This window comes from Camponotus floridanus, unplaced genomic scaffold, assembly GCF_003227725.1.
Source record: "Camponotus floridanus strain SB8 unplaced genomic scaffold, Cflo_v7.5 scaffold49, whole genome shotgun sequence".
NCBI lineage: Eukaryota > Metazoa > Arthropoda > Insecta > Hymenoptera > Formicidae > Camponotus > Camponotus floridanus.
Genome location: NW_020229647.1, coordinates 142,907 through 165,524, shown reverse-complemented (window position 1 = coordinate 165,524; position 22,618 = coordinate 142,907). Strand labels below are relative to the sequence as shown.

General features: G+C 40.8%; 1 protein-coding gene across 4 annotated transcripts in view; it reads right to left on the bottom strand.

The window, feature by feature from the left end:
* LOC105251450 (mucin-5AC) overlaps positions 1 to 22,618 on the bottom strand; it is a 283,388-nt gene that overhangs the window by 135,688 nt on the left and 125,082 nt on the right. Inside the window, exon 2 of one of the 4 annotated variants that reach the window (XM_025412184.1) lies at positions 21,263 to 21,344. The exons of 2 other annotated variants lie outside the window; for them this stretch is intronic. The gene's annotated coding sequence lies outside the window, so the exon portion shown is untranslated. Of the gene's footprint in view, positions 1 to 18,273; positions 18,584 to 21,262; positions 21,345 to 22,618 lie in introns of those variants that run through there. One more of the 4 variants, XM_025412185.1, reaches the window with a different exon arrangement.

Sequence of the window (22,618 nt, the reverse complement as noted above, 5' to 3'; positions counted from 1 at the left end):
CCGGAGTGGAATGCGAGGAAAGAAGATAGGACTCTCGCTCGGAGCGGAGAAAAAGAGGAAATAAGAGCAAAAGACGACGGCCAGGAGATGTAGAGAGGGAATGAAAGAACGGCTGGCTGGCTGGCTGGCTTGCTGTTCTCGCCGATCAAATTTCCAGAATGGCTCGAGCTCCATTAAACAGGTCCTACTTTCGCTCCTGCAGCGGGCAAGCTCGACTAACCCGTCGCAAAACGTTCGACGAATGCTCCTCGTGAATGAGTCTACAGGGGCAGACAATTCCCTCCAGTTTTCCTTCAGCTTTTCGCGAAAAATCGATCTGCGGATCTCGCACGATTGAACTCGATCCTTTCCCTTTTCATCTGTTCGTCTCAACAACATCGATTGCCAAAATACGAAATTCGAACGCGTTTTTAGCGACTCTATTATCTCCTCATGGCACGCATCCTATTATCTAGAAATTAATCGATCGAATAATAGAATTTTCTATGATCCGCACGATGAATTTATTATAATATATGACGATGCAACGTTATATCTTGGTAGAACATATTATGTCTTACTACTAATCCGCAATCTCGGGTATCAACGACGATACTTTGCCGCTTGTTACCTCGCCTATCCTATGACAAGAAACTCTCTCCGGACTTCCAAACTAAAGGCTTACGTTTACCTTTGCGGCGGGCTCTGATAACTGCCAAGGAATCCACCTCACCCCGAAAGTTTGTCTACCGGTGTTATCTTGCGCCGTCGCCATCTTCGCCGTCTCCTCTCTCGATATCGACAACTCGTCTTACTTACTTTGCCTCCATATTTCCCCGGTCCAATATCCGCATTGTCTCGTCTCGTCCCGTCTCGTCTAAGTCTCCATGTGTGTCTAAACTCATCTCGTGAAATCCCACTCCATTGCGTTCCCTGTTACCGTCTTCCTCTCTATGTTACTCCTCAGTCGCCTCCTTACTCGAGTTTGCGCCCGAAAATCAGTCTCCACCCTTGCCTACTGACAGGTCTTTGCCCCAGGATAGGGCTATCAAATGCACGTTGCGTCTTCTGACTGAGCCAAGACATCGCTTATGATCCTGGGCCAATAAATCTCGTTTAAACGCAGTTTCTGTATGCGCGTTTTATAAAAATGGCTACTATAACTGATAAGCTTATGATATATATTGCATTTTTGGGTTTTGAAAAGATATCATGTTAAGTTGTCGCTAAAAGGCAATTAATAGTTATTGGATAACATAATTTTATATCTAATTTATCAATATACTATAATTTCTCATGATATATTCCCATATTATAAGTGTATACAAAATTAATAAACATTGATTATAAATTACAATTAATATAAAGATTAATATCTTTTCTATATAAGAAAGTTTGAAAAGTCTGAAATATACTGATTATTAAATATAATTAAAAAAAGTAATAATTATAAATATACAAGTTATATAATTTATACCGTGAATCAATGAAATATATAACAGGAGCTGTAGCAGACTCCCCTTGAAGATGTTTTAAAGCAAGCCACGTATTTTACGATGATCCCGAAAGTAGTAAGGCATCGATGACTCGTACCGTGTAAAGAGTTTATCGAAGAAGAAAGCCGTTAAGGGTAAAGGGTGGTTTGTGAGTACAGTAGAAGCGAGACGGAGAAGCCTAGCGGGACAATCTCATCTCGATCCCGTCGTACATCGTGCCACCCGAGGCCCTACATCTCCGACCTCGTCCTACGTCCCTCTAAGGGACCCGTACACCCTCCGACGACTCTGCCTCCCCCATCCACCCACCATCGCGTAGGTACATCGGGTCCTGCGACCCTCGACGTGGCAAATTGAGCACACTCACCCCTCACTCCGAAGAAGGAAGAGAGAGGGAGTTGCGTTACGAGCGATATATGTGGACTATTCGACAGACAAACGACCCTCTCTCTCTCTTTCAAACTCCTGTACTCTGCTTTTTTTCCTCCTTCCTCCTTTTCTGCGATTTCCTATTTGCCGGAACAGCGAGGTAAACAGATAATGACGATCGCAAGGAACATCTCAATTTCAGTCGTGAAGGAAAAGCATTTGTTGGAATGAAATAATCGTTAAAAGTTTAGCTCGCTAAAGATACAAAAGTATCCGTTCGAATATTTCGATAGCTCGTGAAATCGGAAAATGAATGTTAGCTTAATAGGAAACGAGCATTATTTCCGATAAGAGACTCGTTTCTTTTCATGTAAATCTCTACATTTTGCGACAGATAATTTGTCCGGATTAAATAGTAATAAAATAAATATAAAATTCAATAGAAATCTCTTTCTCGAAATAAAATCCATGTTGCGAATATATAAAAAGCCAAAAAGAATAAAAAGTAATTCTGGAAAAAGAAAACAAAAGAAATATTCTCGCCGTCAGCATTCGGTGTATGAACATTTTTGCAACTAAATTACTGCGACATTTCCCTGAGAAGCCAGTGAAAATTCTGTAATAACGTCGTACCTGCATATATTGCAACAACGGGAGAATTTAGTTTATCACAAGTTTATCGCGAATTAAGTAGCGAGAACACGAGCGCGAGAGAGGTGCCTAGAAATATCCTCTTCTGGAAGCTTTTCATAAATACTGAACGATACCCAGGGCGAATCCAGACGCGCCGGTAGCACCCCTGAATCAGGCTCATCTCGCGCCAGCGCGCGGCGGTTTGCGCTCGGGTCTAATAAAGGGTTAATTAATACGCTTTAAACCGTCGCTCTCGAAAGGGGTAGCCGGGGTGCGGCGCGACCTACAAAGCGCCAGATGAGAGAGAAAGAGGCGGACGGCCGTCACTTTCACACCGCCTCGGATCAAATCGAATCGCCAGGCGTTATCGCGTGAATCCCCTTTTGCGATGGTGCAAGACGAGGAGAGATAGAGTCAAGAAAATAAAAAATAAAGGAACGTAAAAACGCGCTCCTCCATCCTTCAAGTAGTAGCTTGGAGATAGCATTAAGATTCGTTAATTAATCATCGTTAATAGTGATTGATTAAGTAACCCTCTCTTACATCTTATAACTCTAAAGCGACAATTTTAGAAATCGATAAATTAAAAAAGGCTCAGCAAAGATATTCATCTACTCTAAAAGAATGTTATATAATATTTAAAAATATAGACGAATAAAAATATAAATTGATTGCAGATCGTAACAACAGGGAATTACCGTGCAATCTCGATGTACTGCGCGCTCACGTGGAAATGTGTAATTATTCAAGGGTGCGTAATTATCTCCGGTGACACAGCGTGCGACGCAGAGCCGTATAAAGTCGGCGACGTTACCGGCAAATCCGTGCAGCGACGTCCGCGCGCAGACTAGAGGAGGCAACGAGATGTCTCCTCCTCGGTAAACCCAATTTATTTCGTTCCGGGCAAGGGAGGTGAGAGCGAAACGAGAAAGCCCTTCTTCTCGGGGTGGGCGCCAAACGGTGATGCCACCGGCGACTTGTGAACCACTTGTCGCTGTTACAGCCCCATAAATTCACGGTGCCGCCGACAACAGCGACGACCTGAGTCACACTCTCGCTTCCCCTCCTCCGTCTTCCTCCCCTTGTCTAGATTGCTCGTGTTCGGACACCTACTTACTTAGTTGGAACCCCGGACTTGTAAGATCACGAAGTTCTTAATCGAAATCAACATGCTCCTCCCTTCACCTGTGTCTTGACATTAAGTGTTCTGTATAGCTGTTCTAACAAGTCTTATCTAACGTTTATCTTTTCCTAACTTGAATACATTAAAAGTACAATATATGATTCCCTCTTCTTTTCTCTTTATTTATCTATTTCTCTCTATCTTACTTCCTCCACCTTCTCTTATCTTTTATATCTTTGTCACTTTTGTTGGCTATTTCTATTATTATTCTCTTTCCGTTTATACAATTTAATTCAATTATTCAATAATAAATTAAACTTTAATTTTGTGCGATATAATAGAAAAATTTAAAGAAATGAGATTACTCAATTTTATTAATAAATTTTTCTTATTTTTTTATTAATAAACTTTTTTACGATCAATTTTCTTTCTAAAAATGAAATGAAGAGAGAAAATATATACAGTTAAAGTTAAAAAGTTAAAAATAAAGTAACTAATTGTAAGAGAAGAAAGAAAATACAATTTTATTAATGAAATTAATTATCTTGTTTTGCTTGAAACTTCTTTAATTTTTTTTATTTCACGCAAAATTAAGGTAGAATTTATTGAATAATTCAATTAAGTTGGGTGTACAAACGGGAATATACAGAATAATAGTACAAGTAGCCAACAGAAATGATAAAGACGTATGAGAGGTAAGAGAAGACGGAGGAGATAAGGCAATAGAGAAAGAGAGAGAAATAGAGAGAAATGGTAGGCTTCCTGCATCCGACATCTCGTCGAGGAACGTAACATAACGAGATGAAGTCAGTGGTGTATGACGTCACGGTGGTGGGCGTCCTCTTCGTTGCGCTAGCTCGCTTCCTGGCGACTGTTTCCGTGGAACGGTGGAGGCCGTCAACAAAGGACGGCCAGCCACCCAACGAGGAAAGGAAGACCCGTCTCGTCGTATCTCTGCGTAACCATATCACGCAAGTCCTTCTTGGACGGCCAAAACAAACTCTGTGAATTTCTATAAGAGTTTCTAGATCGTCTTATCGACAAAAATCATCTTAAAAAATCGTACGAAAATTACAACGAAAAATATATAAACAAATTATAAATAATAAATAAATTACATATTAACATTGATGAGATGAACAGATAAAAAGAAATATAAGACGCAAATAATTTGTTATAAAGTGATTTTTTTGCGAAAACTTTTGAACGTTAAATAGCTGGCTATTTTGAGAACGTATGTAACGTTATTCTAACTTTGAATTCAGCAAATTTTGATAAAAATCACGGATTATCTCGCGAGGAAAAACAAATTAATTTGATCAATGATCTTATATCGACAAGAAACCTAGGATTCCGAAAAGTGCTGCGATTTCCACCGTCCTAGGAACGTCACGAATGATGATCGCCATGTATCATACCGCGCGGACAAATGAAATTTTTCAAGACCATTACGTTCCCATAAAATTGTTTTGGTCTCCGCGCGCAGCCAATTCTCGGGGTACGATTCCGGCACTTTTCGAAGCATGAGCTTCGGTCGGTCGAGGCGTAGGACGACGAAAAAGAAGGAGGAAGTACGGGAAGGCAGGGAAAACGAACGAGCGGACGAGACGAAGGGCGTGCGGGACGTTAAGGGGTGATAGCCATATATACGACGGCCCCCATTGAACGTCGTACTTTGAAAACTTTGGACGTTAAGAGAAAGGGTAGCTGGCTGTGCCGAGGACGTATTGTAAAGACTCCGTGCCGAGCGTCCCCGAGGTGGCGTAGGGAGCTCTGTAGGGCGGCGCTGCAGGGATCTCTTAGACATCGCTTCGATTTAAGGAGTGCCAGGCTCACGGCAGGGCGGTGGAAACGCTAGGATTTTGGATTCTATCGGAGTAACGACCGGGAGTAAAGAGAGAAAGGGAGAAAAAGAGAGAGCAAGGAAGAGCAACAAAATGCTTTCATCCCTTCCGTGAAATCATACGACTTGGGATATTTGTGTAAACGAGATTCGCTCGAGGAAATATCGCGCGAATGGAAATCCGCGATCGCGCTTCGGAAAATGACCGACGTACATCCGTGGAACGTCGGTAGTGAAACTCCACGTCATTCGCAAGCGACATCATTTGCGAAACATTGATCTAGAGGAATAGAGAAATAGCTGTATGCCGAGAGAGATGTCAATGTAATACATGATAACTATATACGTATACTTTAGTCCATTATCTTATGGAGTTACAAACGGACCGAGCACTTCTGTTAATTCGTCTTTTATAGGCCATTTTATACAAAGAAATATTATAAATTTTAAAATAATGTAAAGAGATTTAATCGCATCTTGTTAAACGATTTAGTGATATAATTATCACAGAGGTATCATAATTTCTATTTCCTAAAGCATATTAGAAGAATTGCATAAACGGAATTCGAATCGCGCAGAAAACGGATTCGCAGTGTAATATTTCAACGCCATTATCGAGTCTCCGCGTGTCTTCCTACAAAGGGAAAATCAAAGAAAAGAGGGAAATACCGGGCAGAACGAGTCAATAGCTTCGCCGCTACGAAGCTGGCATCACGAAACAAAGGGCGAACGAGTGAACGGAACCCTTTGAGAAAATCCTCAACTCCCCGTCCTATCTTTTCTTAGCTCGTGGGTGGGATTGTATTGCTGCTCTCTGCCTGCATTCTTTTAAAAAGATTCTTCCGCTCTGGTTAACGTCTCGCGCCAGTCTGCAAAAATAGCTGAAGTAGCACGAACAATTCGGGGAATTCGCAGCGTCGCAGAGGAAACTGCATTCGCGTCGAATAAAGAAATTTGCAACGAGAATATGAAAGACAGCTCCTTGTCTCTTCCTGCTTCTGCTTCCGATTAGGCGATTGGTTAAGAACCACTTGATAACTTATAGAATACAGACTCGAAATTCAAAACTCGGTATCGTCATCGGCAACAATAGAGCCATCAAAGATAACAATTTTCCAGTAATAGTTCCAGTCGAACACTTTGTCCATTTCGTCAAACTGAAGATGGCTTTTAAACTCAGCCTCAGTGCTATTCGCCATCGCGCTCTGTCAGACAAGGCCTCGCACTAATGAAGGACGAGCGAGAGAATGGGTATGGGTGAATCCAACGACGCGAGCAAAGGCCAACAGGTCGCCATTAGAGCATACTGTTTCGAACTACTAATAGCCAATTCATGCGACCGCCCAGCCCGAACTCGGGCTGCCAGTCTGCTTTCCTTCTCTGTAGTCGCCAGGGTTAAGATTGTCGTACCATATAAATATACCTTTGAATTTACCTTTATACATATTATCGATCTCTCATTGACAATCGATTAAATTTTCTATAAGTATAAAAAATATCTCTGGAGTATATAATATTTTTCAGCTAATATTATTAATAATATTATTTACATTTACTTGTTTGAAATTTTATGTTCCTCGAATAAGATGAGAGTTCCTTGTATAAAAAATCCAGAACATCGAAAAGGCGGTAATCGTGTCTTCAAAATTTGTCGCGTCTTACTCTGCACCGGAGGAGATTCGACAGGAGTTCTACACATCGGGTAGGCATGTAACTACGTCGGATATACGAGCTAGTCCCCACGGCCTGCACCCTCCTTCGTACAATACTTGGTCTTCGTCTTGCGCACTCTACCCGCGTAATTACGAGGGGAAAATTAAGCACCAACACAGCCGCCGGTCGGTCGGACGGTCCTCTCGCTTCGTTAACGAGAGGGAGGCATGAGGTTAGGACCAAAGAGCGAGGGAGAGGACATCATGTAAAGGGAAGGAGTCACGTTTCTGGTGCTTGCACGACAAAGACGACGAGGTAGAGAAGCTTGCGCCAGCCAACCGCCAACCTTCTTAGATCTCGATGGATCGAGCCACAAAGCGACCATTAAAAGATCATATCACGCAGCGTCGCGACTTTAGAGATTCAACGACGAAATATCTCGGCAATCACTAAAGCTTAAAAAGGAAGAACGTCCTTTCCTGCTGATATCGGCACTTATTGAACGAAACAATCCTAGTCTTCGTCGTATTTATATATTTATTACTACATGTATATCCTTGCACGTATAGATTATTAAAAAAATAAATGCTAAGAGAAAATAAAAATATGCAATTTCAATTAAATATGTAATATATGTAATAATAAAAATTTGAATGATTCTGAAATATTGAATTTTAAGAGTTTTATGACAATTTTCCTTCAAAAATATTTAAAATTTGAAATAAATGCACAGAAAATATCATTTTTCCGATCAATAAAATTTTGGGTAATAAAATTTCTCAAATTTCTCGAGAAACTAAACGATTCAACTAAATAATAGAGCTTACGCGTTGAAACTTTTGAACCATATCGTTACATTACGACTTATGAGGCTGCCGGTTCTCTGCCGTCTTTTCTCACTGCAAGCGTTTTTCTTTTTCTTCGCTCGCACACACACTGTCTCTCCATTTTCTTAATCCGTTGCGCCGCAGCGGAGGATTATTTTATGAAGTTGTGGTGCCATAGCATCAGCTGCGTCTTCGACGTGACCCCGACCCTCGATAGAATAGCAAAGGAAGAAGGCGAAGAAAAGCAACCAAGCGCCTCGTGCTGTCAGTGAAGGACCACCCTCTAATGCGAGTTAATAATACTCCCCTATTTTTTAAGAGTCACTATTTTATTTATAAGATACAGACCCATATACGCGTAGAAGAATATTTACGGGGTAAGCGACTATTATCTCATACCCCCGGTCTATTCGATAAACTGGAGGGAAGAAAGCCGTTTCCCCCGAAATATATTTCTAGATGCATACTTTATGCTGCGCGTACACCGCACTCGCGGGATGTATCGCATATTTCGCGTCAGTATGTCAGATCCGATAAAATTTTGCATGTAAGATTCGACGAAAAAGCGAAGCAATCACTTTATTACGAAATAATTATCATTTCTTAGCAAAATCATACAAAAATATATATTTGATGATAATATAGAGAGTCTGAGATTATTAATCATCTTGAAAAAAATCTACATATCACAAAAGTATATTATAAAATATATAAATGTGTCTTGTAAATACACATGAAAAAAATATATTTTTTCATATTTAATTATGCATCTTCAATTTTGCTTATTCCTATTAAACAGTATATTAAAATTTTAATAGTAAATTTAGTTTAAAGTCTTAGACAGATTTATTATAATAAAATTTTTCGTCAGCTTGTAACTTTCATGCATTATCGATTTCAATCTTTTAGAAGAAATTTTTGTTCCAAGTTTGCGTTTGGCCAAGAAATTTTCCTCTCATCTGGTGAATGTAATTCGCAGGGAATACCGATTATCGAGTTCAACAAAGGCGTCGAGGAGTGTAGAAGGAAACCCTGATGATTCGAACCGGATAAAAGCAGTCACCGCGGTAATTATCGTCGACACTGGCGAGAACAAGGAGGAGAATCGTGTCCACGTGAACGCCGTCGACGATGTAGAGCTACATCGAGAGGACGCGGTCCGCCAGGACGCTGACTGGGCTTCACCGAGTTTCTAGCTAACCAAGCAACCATCGGGAACCAAAGTTCCCGTCGGTCGGTCTAGGTTTCCAAGCTCGTAGAAACTTTCCGTCCGAACCTACTCTCAATGGCCAGAGGATCGGGCTTCTTTGTCCGCCCACCTGGCTCCCGGACCACCGGTCGAGCGAACACAGCCGTTGCAATAAACGTCCATTAGTATCAGGAAGACTTGCTAGTTCAACGTGAATTACAATGATCGTACGGTAAATTAACTTTATTTCCCTTTCTACTACACGACGTAGAGTTTTCTTTTCTGAAATGTGGAGAGTATAAATCTATATTTATTTTAATTAAAAATTAAAATCATGAAAGAGAAAGACACATGAGAGTCAATTTCAATAACACATACATCCCACAATTCGCGTCGTGTTTTCCATCACAAGCGACTTAACCAATTACAGTATTTTCCGGGAGAATGGCGTAGATTCTCTTACGCTATCTTATGGAGCGTATGTAAATTAGAATCTCGTCGAAAGCGCGGCTTCCTTCGAAATCTGTCTGTTGTCTCAGTTTGACTCCTCTCTTTCTCTCCCTCCTTCGTCGTTCGTTTCTCCTATCCTTCTCCTCACGAGAGCACCTAACATTACCAACACCGCCACTGATGGGTTTGTATTCTAATTTCGCGCTTTGGTTTTCACCCGGCTTTCCACCAAAGCGAGGCGAGAGTGGAGAGAGGGAACATTTTCTTCGCTGCAACCACCCACGAGGATGAAATCGCTTTCCAACTAATCCCAACGGAAACCCCCGTCCCACTCCTCACCCTGCACGATCCGCCTTTCTTATCCTGAAGGCGAGCTTCTTCTTCTTCTTCTTCTTCTCTTCCTCCTCCGTCAGCTGGGTAACCAAGAGATTCCGGATTTTAATACACGTAAAATTAAAATTAGACCCATATTTGCATTTGGTAATGGGAAAAAGAACACCACCGTGGGATAAATTCTCGCACACGCCGCGAGACATACCGAGGAGGTTTCTTGCTTACGGCTTACGGCATATATTAAACTCAAAGCCGGCAACGTTACGTGGTTTGGTAAGCTTGTCCCGGCGATTAGGGCGAATTACATGCGCGATATGATTACTTTTAAAAATGTAAACCTTTATAAATCCTGTTTAGAATAAATAATATTAAACTGTCATTGTATGACAAAGTATTTATAAGTAACAAACAAAATATTAAATTATTCTAAAAAATAATTCAAAACTTGTGTATAAAATACATTAAAAACTTAATATCTTATTAAAATATATCAAATATTATATTAGGTTGAAATTTTTTAGAAGCTTTCTTAAAAACTTTAAAGGCGTTGAAGAATGACAAAAGGATTTCCGTCAAAGAAGCCATCGAAGATAGGTTTAGAAGCAAAGACCTGTGAAATGGCCTGTTTTTCCCAAGCGACTCGCTCGCAAAGGCATCCCTTTGCTCCACGGCGTCAAAAAAATCAGCCATTTTACAATGCAATTAATTGTAAAAATTTGAGAAAATATTTTTCTTCGCTTTTTCTGTTAAATTTAAAAAAAAACTTAAAATTTAATTTTTATTTATATACGTGCCTGCAATTAATCCAAAATTTTAAAATCAAAGTTTCGCCCATCGAGAAAAACTACACATGCTCTATTAAATCGTCACTATTAGATTATTGTTAAACCTCTCCTAGAGTACGAAAGCCCGAAGAGCAAGCTTAGTATTGAATCTGGAGATTTCTTATCACTGACAAAGGTACACAAGATGCTAGATAGCAAAACATCGAACGGACTGGGCCAAAGGGTAGTCTCTATAGAGGTTTGCTGAAGTCCTAACCGCGGCCTAACGACGGCTATCAGTGGTATATCGGGAAAGGAGAAACTCAGATCTTATCGGTGCGTTACCACCTAAGCTGTTTGCGTCTTGTAAACTCGAAGATTACCAAAGTGGTTTCCCCACCGACTACCCGCTCTCTCCCGATACGAGATAACGTGGCCGACGAGGAAACCATGGACGAGGGTCTAGAAGTGGGTATAGACGTCGAGGATCCGGATGGCATTCAATGTGTGAATTGCGGCGTCTAGGGTCGCCTGTCCCATTCCGATTTTAGACCTGGTCAGACACGCGCAAGACCTCGCATAAGGATAGACTCGGTTTGCCTGACCATTCAATCATTAACCCGAATTACACTCTGACCACTCTGACTCGAGCAATATAAATGATTAAGTTAGTTCGCGTTACGCAAGCACAAACACTTTAGCGTGTGTTGAATTGTGATGCATTAATCAATGTTAATGTGTGTTTACGTTGAAATTTATACCTTTATATTATCAATTATTAACAGCATTTAATATATTATCAATTATTAGCAGCATTTAATCAATTGCATTCATGCAAACATTATATAAATGCAACATTCTGATATTTAATAATAAATTTAATACTTTTAATCTCATACATAACATATAAATCTTCTCAAATAAATTTATAGCATGACTTGTAAGTTTAAAACATGAAATGTAGAAGTCTATAAATTCATGTAAAAGACATATATATTATATCTTTGAATTTCCAATAAAATCGAATTGTTCTCGGGAGATTATTCTCATCATGATAATGATATGCTTAATGCGTCCGATATTTCCAAATTTCGTGTCTCCTAACTTAGGAATGCATAGATTTCAACTATATCCTCGGTGAAGCAACGAAGTTGCCTCTGTCGATTCAAAGTCCCGGAAGCTCGTCTTCCAAGCGACGAGCTATAGAAGAGTACGCGGAACGGGCGAGCATGCAGTCCACGGAATCGCGGATTCGCCGACGAAGTAATAACTTGGAAGACGGCTGCGCGAGTCCGTCGCAGGTCGCGTTTAGAGGAACACGTACGAAAGTGGATAAGCAACCGCTGGGAGAAGTTCATTCATGCGCTGACGCGTCCGGAATAGGTTATAGGTAACGCGAACACCACGTACATTCTACTGTCTAACTCCCTTTCCCCTCCCTCTTTCTCGCCCTATCTCGCAGCCACCCTCATACGAGAATGCAATAACGACTGGAAGTTTCCTTGGGAGATCCTCAGACATCGTCTTAGAGGTCCTGGCCGTAGTTAGCCCGCATTAGTAATCTCCCCGAGGTATTCTTGAATTCTATGTCGCCAAAGCGAACAATCCTCCCTCTTCCTCCTCTCCCCGACCAACCATTGCGGATTCAAATTCGAATCTCGAGGAGTTATCGCGGTGTTTCGCATATTATCAATTGCGTTATTTCTTTTTATGCATTAATAGAGAAAAGTTGGGGAGATTGAAAGCAAATATTACTTATAATTTATGTCATAATTTTTCAATCGTTGATTCCTACATCTACTTTTCAAATACAATTGACAATCAACGAGAGAATAGTCATTATTATCGACATGAATAATTTAATATAACATATGCAAAGCATTCACCTTGTTCTATACTGTGCTCATTCGCTGTACGTCAATTAAATCACGGAATAACGTCGCTACAATTTAAGACATTGATATAACTCAGCGTGACGCACAAATATCTCCCGTGCAAATTATCCTGAGAGAAAGTTCCTCGCGAAAATACATAGAGTTAGGCGGAAGCGCGCGCAGCGCGGCGGTCGTTAAAAACGCGGCCATTCATTAGAGCTCTCTTAATTACCCGCGAAAACAGATCGCGCGGCGGAACGCACACGAGCACGAAAGTACCGAACTTTCGAATCGAAATCGCGCCCGACCCCGCCCGGTCCCCCTCGTCAGTCCCGGGTAACGTTTTTCTCCAATCTGCATTCCACCCTCTTACCTCGTTCGCAGCCGCTATCATCGTAACAACTGTTACGATTCGCAAGTCTGCCCCACCCTCTCCCTCCCCCTTTCATTCCCCCTTCCGGTCACGAACCGTTTATTCGCACACTCGTTAGTAGACTCCGGCTAATTAATACGCGCCGCGAGCGCATCCGCGTTTTTGCGAGCGCATCATACTCCGCGACCGAGAAACTCGCGGAGGAAGGGAAGGAGGGGGAAGATCCTGAAATCGAATCGGTACCGACGATTGACGGGACTCACCCAGTCCATCACGAGACGAATACGAAATCGACGAGTCGGTCTCCCGAGGGTCGAAAGGGTCGTTTCCATCGCCTATAGTCGGGCTTACGCCGGACTAAATTAACCATGAATGGCCAATTAACCTGGAGACTGTGCCAACTAAACCGCCATGACTGTCTTTGGTCTCCGACCAAATTGATCGTCGCCATATCCGGACATTTAATCGTTACCGATTGCATAAGAAATGATAATCGCATTTCGAAAAATATGATCACGTGAGCGCAAACTGCTGGTCGCGGTCGATTTCTGGCAAGCGGCCATCAAATCCGAGATTCAATTCCGTCTATAATAGTCTATAAAGTGGTCGTGAAGTGTTATCTGATTTTTTGTACCTTACATAAAAACGAAGAAGAAATAACTATTTTTACTTACATAAACATGAAATAAATAATTATTTTTAATTATTTAAAATTTTAATTATTTTTAAATAATTATTTTATCGATACTTTTTTGAACAAGAGCAATGTTTCAAAAGACAACGTCTAATGATGCTATAGCATTATTTTATATTCGTACTTAATAATTTAAAATCAGATGAATAAGGTTTTCTCGAGATATAAAAGAAATTTCTTCTTTCTGTTTACAAAACGATAAATTATTTCCAAAATATGAAATATATTTTAGAAATAGAAAAGGAAATTATACGACAAAGAAATATGAGATTTTTTTACGAATATTAATTTTGGGAAATAGATTATTATTTTCCTCGTATCATATATAACAAATTTGGTAATGCAAGTAGTGTGTCTTGTAAAATTAATGCCTATGTATATTAAACTAACGTGAATATTAAGAGCAAACTTAAAAGATGATTATCTTGAAATATTGAATATATATAGTATCTTTTTCGCTTTCCGCCTTAACTTCGACTAGAAAATCATAACCAAAATTCCCGATCGATTATCTTCATTCGTCGCGCAGTACGATACACGGGGTTTGAGAAAAGCAGCAACCCCTAATTCCCACACCTCCTCGGGTTCCCGCTCTAAACCGTCTTCCTACGAGGTGGGGGAGGGTGCCGTTCCACGCGATGGTACATTTTTAATTACTTACACCCACGCAGCTGCATCGCGCGATGACTATAAATCAAGCGGAGCGCCGCCCAGCAAAGTAATTACAGCTTGAATTTTAGATAATGTTGCCGCAAGCACGGCTCACCCTCTCCCCTTTCCACCTGCCTACTCTGCCAAACCATCCGCCTCTCGCTCAACCAACCCCCGATCCGCTGTAAATAGATCGTTGCTCCGTTGGATTTTTGTTAATCCGCAGTTTTCCGTCGCGAGCGGTAAACTCGTAAAATATCAGCATGATTAAAGAGACAACTCTTTCTATCGTATATTGTCATTAAATAGTACGGACAAAAAATAAATATTATTAATGAATTATTAAGCATTTTATAATATTTATCAATTTTCTGTCAAGAATGTAACAGGTATTACTGATAATCCACAATATATTGAACAAAGACATACATTAATTGTCATATGCTGCAAATTATCTCACTATAATAAGTTCCCATATAATATAACGCATTTACTACGAGTTACAAATTTTCCTTTTGGCTAGATTTCCAATTTTATTTACGCATATGTAATCACTTTTACTTTTAATTAATCAATATTGTCAAATATACGACAACCAAATAGATATATCTCGCTGATATTGATCAATTTTTAAAGTTCATATAAACTTGTCTTCCTGAATTATATACTTGAATTATATTTGGAACTTTATTTCGAGATAATTTTGAGACTTGCAGCATTGGAGAACAGGGGTAGCTCTAACTTCGTGGCTAAGCGTCAGAGTCGGGAAGCGCGACGTCGAAATTGTTTACATAATTATGCGCCAATTAAGAGAGCAGACTACAGGAGGCAGGAGAGAAAGAGAGAAAAGGAAGACGCGACCGGAGGATCGGTGGCCGAGTGGCTGATGAGGACAACAGCCATCTCGATTCCCGCGCAATTAAGGTGCGGTTGAGAAAACCTAAAAAAAGGTTCGCTAGAAAAGAGTGGAATTTAATTAGGAACTTGTACTCTCTTGTATTGCCAGGCAGCCATAAAGAAGCGAAACAGCGCGAACGAAGCGGATACGTAGAAAGAGATCGAGAGAAAAACCGTTGCAGAATAGAAATTATTGAGCCGAATAATTCAAGAGAGAGACAGAGTGGAAGAAAGAGAGAGAGAGAGAGACCGTGATTTGCGAGAAGTAGATGAAATAGGAGAAGCGAAGAGAGAAAACACGAGAGCAGTAGGATATCGTCAGCGAAGACATAACAATCAGGAATATGATAACACGCGGGACGGATGCTTACTTTCACCTCAGACTTTGGCGAGGATGCCGAGGAGCCGAAGAGGATGACGGCGGGGCAAGCAGAGCGAGATGAAAGATGATGAGTGAAGGAGCCGTGGCAGGAGTAGGGGCCGCTTAATTAGAGCCAGACTTCCGTAGGATGCTTGAGGCTTCCCCGCGCTCTAAAGTTCTATCTTCCCACAGTTTATCCGCGTAAAGTGGCTATCTCGAAATTACCCTCGAAATTATATCGAATTTCGGACTCGGTCCCGCTCGGCCTACCGTGTCTTCGATACGAATATCTAAGATATCGATAATCTCTCGAGATCTCTCTGAATCTCCGATCCATCAAAAATGATCGTCAACATGATGGAAAAAATAATCGATCATATCGTACAGAGACGTAGATTGATGCGATAAGTATCTTAAATTATTCTTTAATTTTCTGCTACTAATGTAAACTCCAACACTCTACCTAAATATATAATTGCAATACTTTTCAAATTTATTTTGCCAAAGAACAAGTAAGTAACAAAATTTTCGTTACTATTATATTTTAATTTAAAAAATATTAAAAATTATCAATATTTATTTCTCAATATTTATTAAAAATTATTACTAAAATCTCTTTTATTTGAGTCTAATTTGAATTCCTTGTGCTAATCATAATGATTAAACGCACGTGCGAAATTCGTATATTCCTATTTCAGGTAAATCAAGAATTGCTAAGGACGTCGCGCTGTTTTCCTTGACTTCTTCGGAAAGTCGTCGCTTTCTCTAGAATATTTCGCACGAGCAACAGCCGCGATGAAGGGCCGATGTTTACTTTATCCTCACTAATCACGGGACGTATTTGCGTTTTATAATCCTTGGTCGACTAAGAGGGTAAAATCTGAAAGCTTAGTGGAATCTCCTTTCGGTCGGATGAGTAATCCTCGCTCCAGCCCACGATTTTCGCCGCAGCGTTCCTCATCCCTCGTCTAAGAGTCGTCTGAGAGTAGAACATCTTCGTATAACGCCGAAGAAGAGAGTCCACGTCGCTGACTTAATGATTCACTTTATCCCGTAATATAGTCGTGCATTCCCGAATATTTCCGTAATAAACATGCGCTTAGAAATATGTGAAAAAACCTTCGAACTTGTGAAAAATTCAATCTTACGAATAGGTATGATATTTTTAGCTTAATTCTAATTTTAATCATATCACACTTTTCATGTAAAACAAATCTCTGATTACTCATTTGACCGAATTTTAAGTTCAAGTTGTTCGTAATGTCAAATGTGTAATATTATTTTACCGAATCGCATGTGAGGATCAATTAAATCGACGAATTATAATTCTACAATCTAAACAATATATCTACCGAATAGCACGATTTCGGAGACAAAAGCCGAAATATAAGTAGTACATGACGAAGGTTTTCCAAGGACGAGCACGAGTGCACAGATCGATTAATTGATAGGCGCAAGCGTATCGTCGGTCTCGCTGCAGGAAACTCGAAGGTCTGAGTTATCGATAATTCACTCGACTTGACCGTCCTCTCACTCGAACCACCCTCCACGGTCCTGCCTCCTTCGCCCTATTTATATGATTAATGGCTTTATAATGACCATGCAAGCTTACGATTCCACGCGCAGGACAGAGTAACCCTATCTTGCCAGTAGCGACGTTCACGCAAAAGAATTATTCGCCGTCTTGCCGAAGGGCGCTCGCAAAAACGCATATAATCGTCATAATAATAGAGCTTCTGGTTTCATTTTAATGAATACTGCATCGTCCGTGTTGTACAATCGCGGTTTAAAAACGCATAAACCTCCCATTATCTCCTGCTCGATTATTGAGCTTCATATTATATGATATTTATGTTATATTTGCATCTGTTCTTCTTTTAGAAACACAACTTTACTGAAAACGTGAATATAATTAAATTTCTGCATAAATCTTACTAATAGCAAAAAATTGAAGAAGGGATCTTACATTATCGTGAATATAAATTGAACAAGATGTAACATTCAGAGCTTTAATTGTTATCGATTCTCTTGTTTTAAAGATATTCTAGACGATTGAATCGAATTAAAATATCCGGATTCTGTCGTCGATTTGCACTGAATTTCCGACGGCCAGGAAAGGATAATCGCGATCGATCGGTGTAAAATTTCTCGGGGGTGTCGGAGTGGCATCGGAATTGCGAGCCAGGTGAAATCGAGCTATCGAATCGACATTCGTCATGCGAGCGCGTCAGACTCTATACGTGTTCTCCTAACGGTAACTCTAGCCACTCGACGGTAATTCTCCGGTTGGCATGCGACCGCCACTCGAACGACACGATATCACACTGTCGAGCGTCGCGCCATTTTTTCCCATTTTTTTCAGGGCTCCCCTCGCGAGACCGACGTGTGCACGAATGGAAAGAGCGAGACATGAAGCCCTTTTAAATGTCCACGAACTTGGTGCGCAGCAACAAAATACAAAATTAATTGCAGGTCTTGGAGCAGCAACACGCTAAGGCGCTAGAACCGTGCGAGGACTTTTTCGCTTCATATATATTTATATATAAATACAATTATAGTCGAAATCAGACGCTCTAATATTTTCGAAAAAATATGTAATATATTGCATTTAATCATAGTATTAGTAATGAATCATTATATTTTTCGATTGTTTGTTTTCAAAACTTATTATGTTGCTGTGCCTCTTTCTTTAATTGATACTTTATCATATTTTTTGAATTCTTTAAATTAATATATATATATATGTTTTTCATTTAATACTTACATCGCGATAGTACGTAATTAAATTGGACGATACACTAGGAATAATGAGATGCAGTAAAATTCAACTGTCTGTGGTTTTAATTAAAATCGTAGCAATCACATCCGTCCGAGTAGTATTGTCCGGAAAATTAACACATTATAAATACAATTGAATCACTGCAACTGCAACTATAATCAAGAAACGCTCCCGTTCTAATCATCATAAATTAATAGAGAAACCTCTTTTAATTTCCTTCTTTGATACTCGAAAGACGCGTAAGTCAGTTGCGAAGATTAAGCGCGAAAATTGTCGAACACGTAAGCCAAAACAAAGCGTGCCAAGGTTTAAAATACACTGATCGCGACATACGGCGACGAGGGAGCTCGGTATGCGACGACGCAGACCTACGTCCGTCTTTACGAGCCACGTGGCCAAGACGTAGAATCGGCTGCGTCAAGCTGATAAAGGTGACAGAATAGATGTGTAGAGACCCGCATCCGCCACACCACGTAGACATTCATAGACGTACACTAGCCTAGGTAAAGGCATAGCCCGATCGGGCTACGTGGCTTACAAGCACGTGGGAAAAAGCGCGTGCGAAACAAGCGTCGACCGGCCGGCGGCTTCTACAGGGACCGCGTGCATAATGGATGTCGGGCGTATGCGCCTGTAGTACGCCGCTCTACCTGGCAAAATAACACACATTTGTAGCCAATTTTCCGAACGATCGTCATCGACGTCGTCGTCGTCGTCGTTGAAGGGAACAAAGATACGAGAAAGACTCGCGATATTGTCGTCGCGACACGCCCCGATGCTCCGCAACCTCTGACCCCTCGTCTTTTCTCAGACTCTTGTGCCGTTTCGCCTGAGTGACGATAGAATGTCGAGAGTCGTACGTTTCCTTATGTTGGTGAAAGCGCACTCGACGGAAATTTGCGACTGTAAGAGATTCTGTTTTCCAAAAAAAATACACAATGACAGATACAGTGCACATTGCACGAAAAATCTGCGTGTGTACTGATAATTTAATATTTATCGGTAGAATTTTAATATAAAATATGTTGTTTCGTTACAATTTTTTTTATCCATCGTCTAATTTTAAATCAATTTTTTTTAATCCATCATCTAATTTTAAATCAATTTCTTTTTAATCCATCATCTAATTTTAAATCATCAATTCTAACTAAAGAGTGAAACTTTTTGTTACACAACTAGAGCGACTGAAACAATTCTCGATAGATGATTACGATATGGAGCAAGTTGGTTATACTTAATGCGCTATTTTTCTTTGCAGTTTAATTTCGAGACCATTGATGGATATTCTTTCGCAACGTAAGTGACAAGAAAGTTCAGGTTGAATGAACGATGTTGGGCCATAAGTTGCAATTTCCTTGACCTGCTTCCTTATTAATATTTCTGCGAGGTTTATGCACACATGTAAGAGTTGCGCTAATGCATATGTATATAAGCATAACGTGAACGCACTACGTCATAATATTAGCCTCAGAATGCTTCTATAGTTTCAAACACATCCACGGGACAATAAAAAGAAAATATTATAGAAACATATAATAGTTCTAACGCTTCAATTCGCTCCGCGAAATTTTAATATTTATAATATTTTTATACCATATGACCAATGTAAATATAACACGCATGCAAAGAAATAACTTTAACTAAATTTTACAAATACAGAAAAGAAATGCTTAACTACTGAAAAAAATAAAGTTACACACATAAGAAAACTACTGTTTACTTTGCACCGGTTATATTCAATTATTTTCAAATTCTAGCGATAATATGCACTCCGTATTCTACATATACATGATTTATACATTCATAATCTATTCACGATAATGTAAAAAACATCTCATTTTATTAGCGTAATGAGACTAACTTTTTTCTCGATGTGTTTTAAAAATGTCTAAATAAAAAGAAAGTAAGACTAAGTAGAAAAAGAAAAGATTGACAAGTATTTAAAATACATACGCGACAACAGACATAATAGAAATCCAATGACAAACGATGCACGAAAGTGAAATAATTAATGCGTCGGACGCGACGCATTTTTGCTGCACTCGGCCGCAGGGAAAGATCGCGAAGGGGCGAAAACCGCGATAAATTGGAGAGGAGCGTGACGCTTTTTAAAGCCCATGATTTTCTAGCGAAAGCTCGCGTTTCAGGTGGCGCGGAAGGGCGAGCCGGGGCGTGCGTTCCGTTTAGCTGCAACCCGGCAATTACCTGTAGGGCATAATTGTCATCCCTTACGTTTTCCAAGACGGCGTCCCCTTTGCTCATTCCCCTCCCTCCCTCTCCCCCCCACCTGACAACGATTGCCCGTGTGCTCGCCCCCGCGGCCAAAGCTGCCCCGATGGGGGGCGTCGGGTCACGCGAGGCCGTGCCTGTCGCCAGGAGTCCACGCGACGCGGAGAGAGCCACGCGATGCCGAAACAACACCGACTTACCTTACCTGTATCAGATTTCTAATTACTAATTTACTCCCGACCCGGGCTCCTGGCCCTTCCGTCGGCTTTACAGCGGAGACCACTTTCGTGCTCCTTAAAAGCGAACGGGCATCGACGTCGTCTCGCGCGAGGCCGAGATTATGATCGGACTTTGACGGATCTTCGATCGATAAAACGCACGTTTTCACGGTCTCCCGATTGACGCTGTTTAAATTCTCTACATAATAGGTTCGCTTTTCTGTTTATGAATAGAATGATTGTGCTAGTGAGACTAATCGAAAAATTTGTGCAACTAATAGCACGAAAAAAAAAATATGTATAATAAACTATGAATAAATCTAATTTTAAAGAAGATAAAAGAGAACAATTCTCTCCTTTGATATTGAAATTTGATATTAAAAAATCCGAAAAAAAATTAATACCAAAGTAATATAAACTCCTGAATTAATTTCATTTTCGGAGCTCTTTAATTGCATTAGTACATTTGATTAATGTCTCGCTAGCATAACTATATTCGAGATAGATATTGTGTTTTTTTGACTTACCACTCGTCGACAGAAAAATGCTCGAAAGTTGTAAGTAAGTATTCTGCCAAATGCGACTCTGTTGAAACGACGTGTTATTTACCTGTAATCAGAAAAAAAAATAATACAGAGAATAATAATAGTGAGAAAGTATCGTTGAGAATCTTTGTTTCTCTCATATTTCTCGAGTTGCGATACGCAGAGGATACGGTGGAACGCGTTGAGATACAGAGGAAGAGAAGGCGAACGTAATCGCGAGAATTAATTATTCCCATGCACGAATGTCATGCGCCTCCCTGTAATTACCCGACGGGCATAATTTAAGGCGAGCAGAGTTGTTAACAATATCGTTCGCGTTCCGGAGTTCGTCTAGGTGGTGAAGACCCCCTTCGTCGGTTAAAGGCGGTAGGCAGAAGGGGACGCGACTCTGTACCGTTTAGTTCTGTCAAAGGACGTGATTCATAACCGCGCGGCGACATCAGCAATAGCCATAACGCGGAGCACGGCGGTCCAACGATATATTACGTTTATAAATTAACGCGGGAAAACTTTCGCAGTTGACTCGCGATAATCATTAATTTCACGTATTATCGTAAGTATGCAGTTCGCGATAGCGTGCGCCCCGTGGCCGGAACAAAACTAAAACGAGACGACGGGCAAACAACGTTTTACAGCAACATCTCCTAACGACTTCATTTACGGTCCCGAGCTAATTTGCATCTTCGAGTCACGTGCCGTTTCGTTGGCGTCATTTTGCATCCACCGTCGACCTGGATGGTACGGTTTATCATATTCGTCCGGGACGACGAGAGAAGCGAGAGAAATTTATTCCTTCGTCATTATTACTCGTTGATTATACGCGATAAAATTGAAGCGAGGATATCGCGACGAAGATCCTTTTTTGTTAACGAGGAATCCGTGAGACAAGCGTCGTATCGCGCTTAATCTCAATCTCATAATGCGCCCTGCCACTTGGGTGTACCGCGTATTACCGTTTCGGGGCCTCGTAACTCAACCTCCGCGATCCCGGCTTTGAGAGAGGAGCGTACCAGTGCGCGGCATGGTTATAACATTTACTTACTGCCGTTTAACCACTTATCACGTCGGATCTTGGAACCCGCGGCTTCTGCATCGCGCCCAAAGGCAGATTCGCGGAGTACAGAGGGACGGATCGCGTACAGATCCACGACGAGAAAGCAAGAGCGGGAGAGGAAGACGGAGCGGGGGAACGAGAGGAGAAGGGTCGGTGGGAAAGGGGTGAGAGAGGGTGATACTAACGCGCATATCCATTACGCTAAGCGCGTGGAAACGTTTACGTGAGCGTGTATAAGCATATAACGTATCCGTCGTTATCCGTCTTACATCTGCCACCCCCGC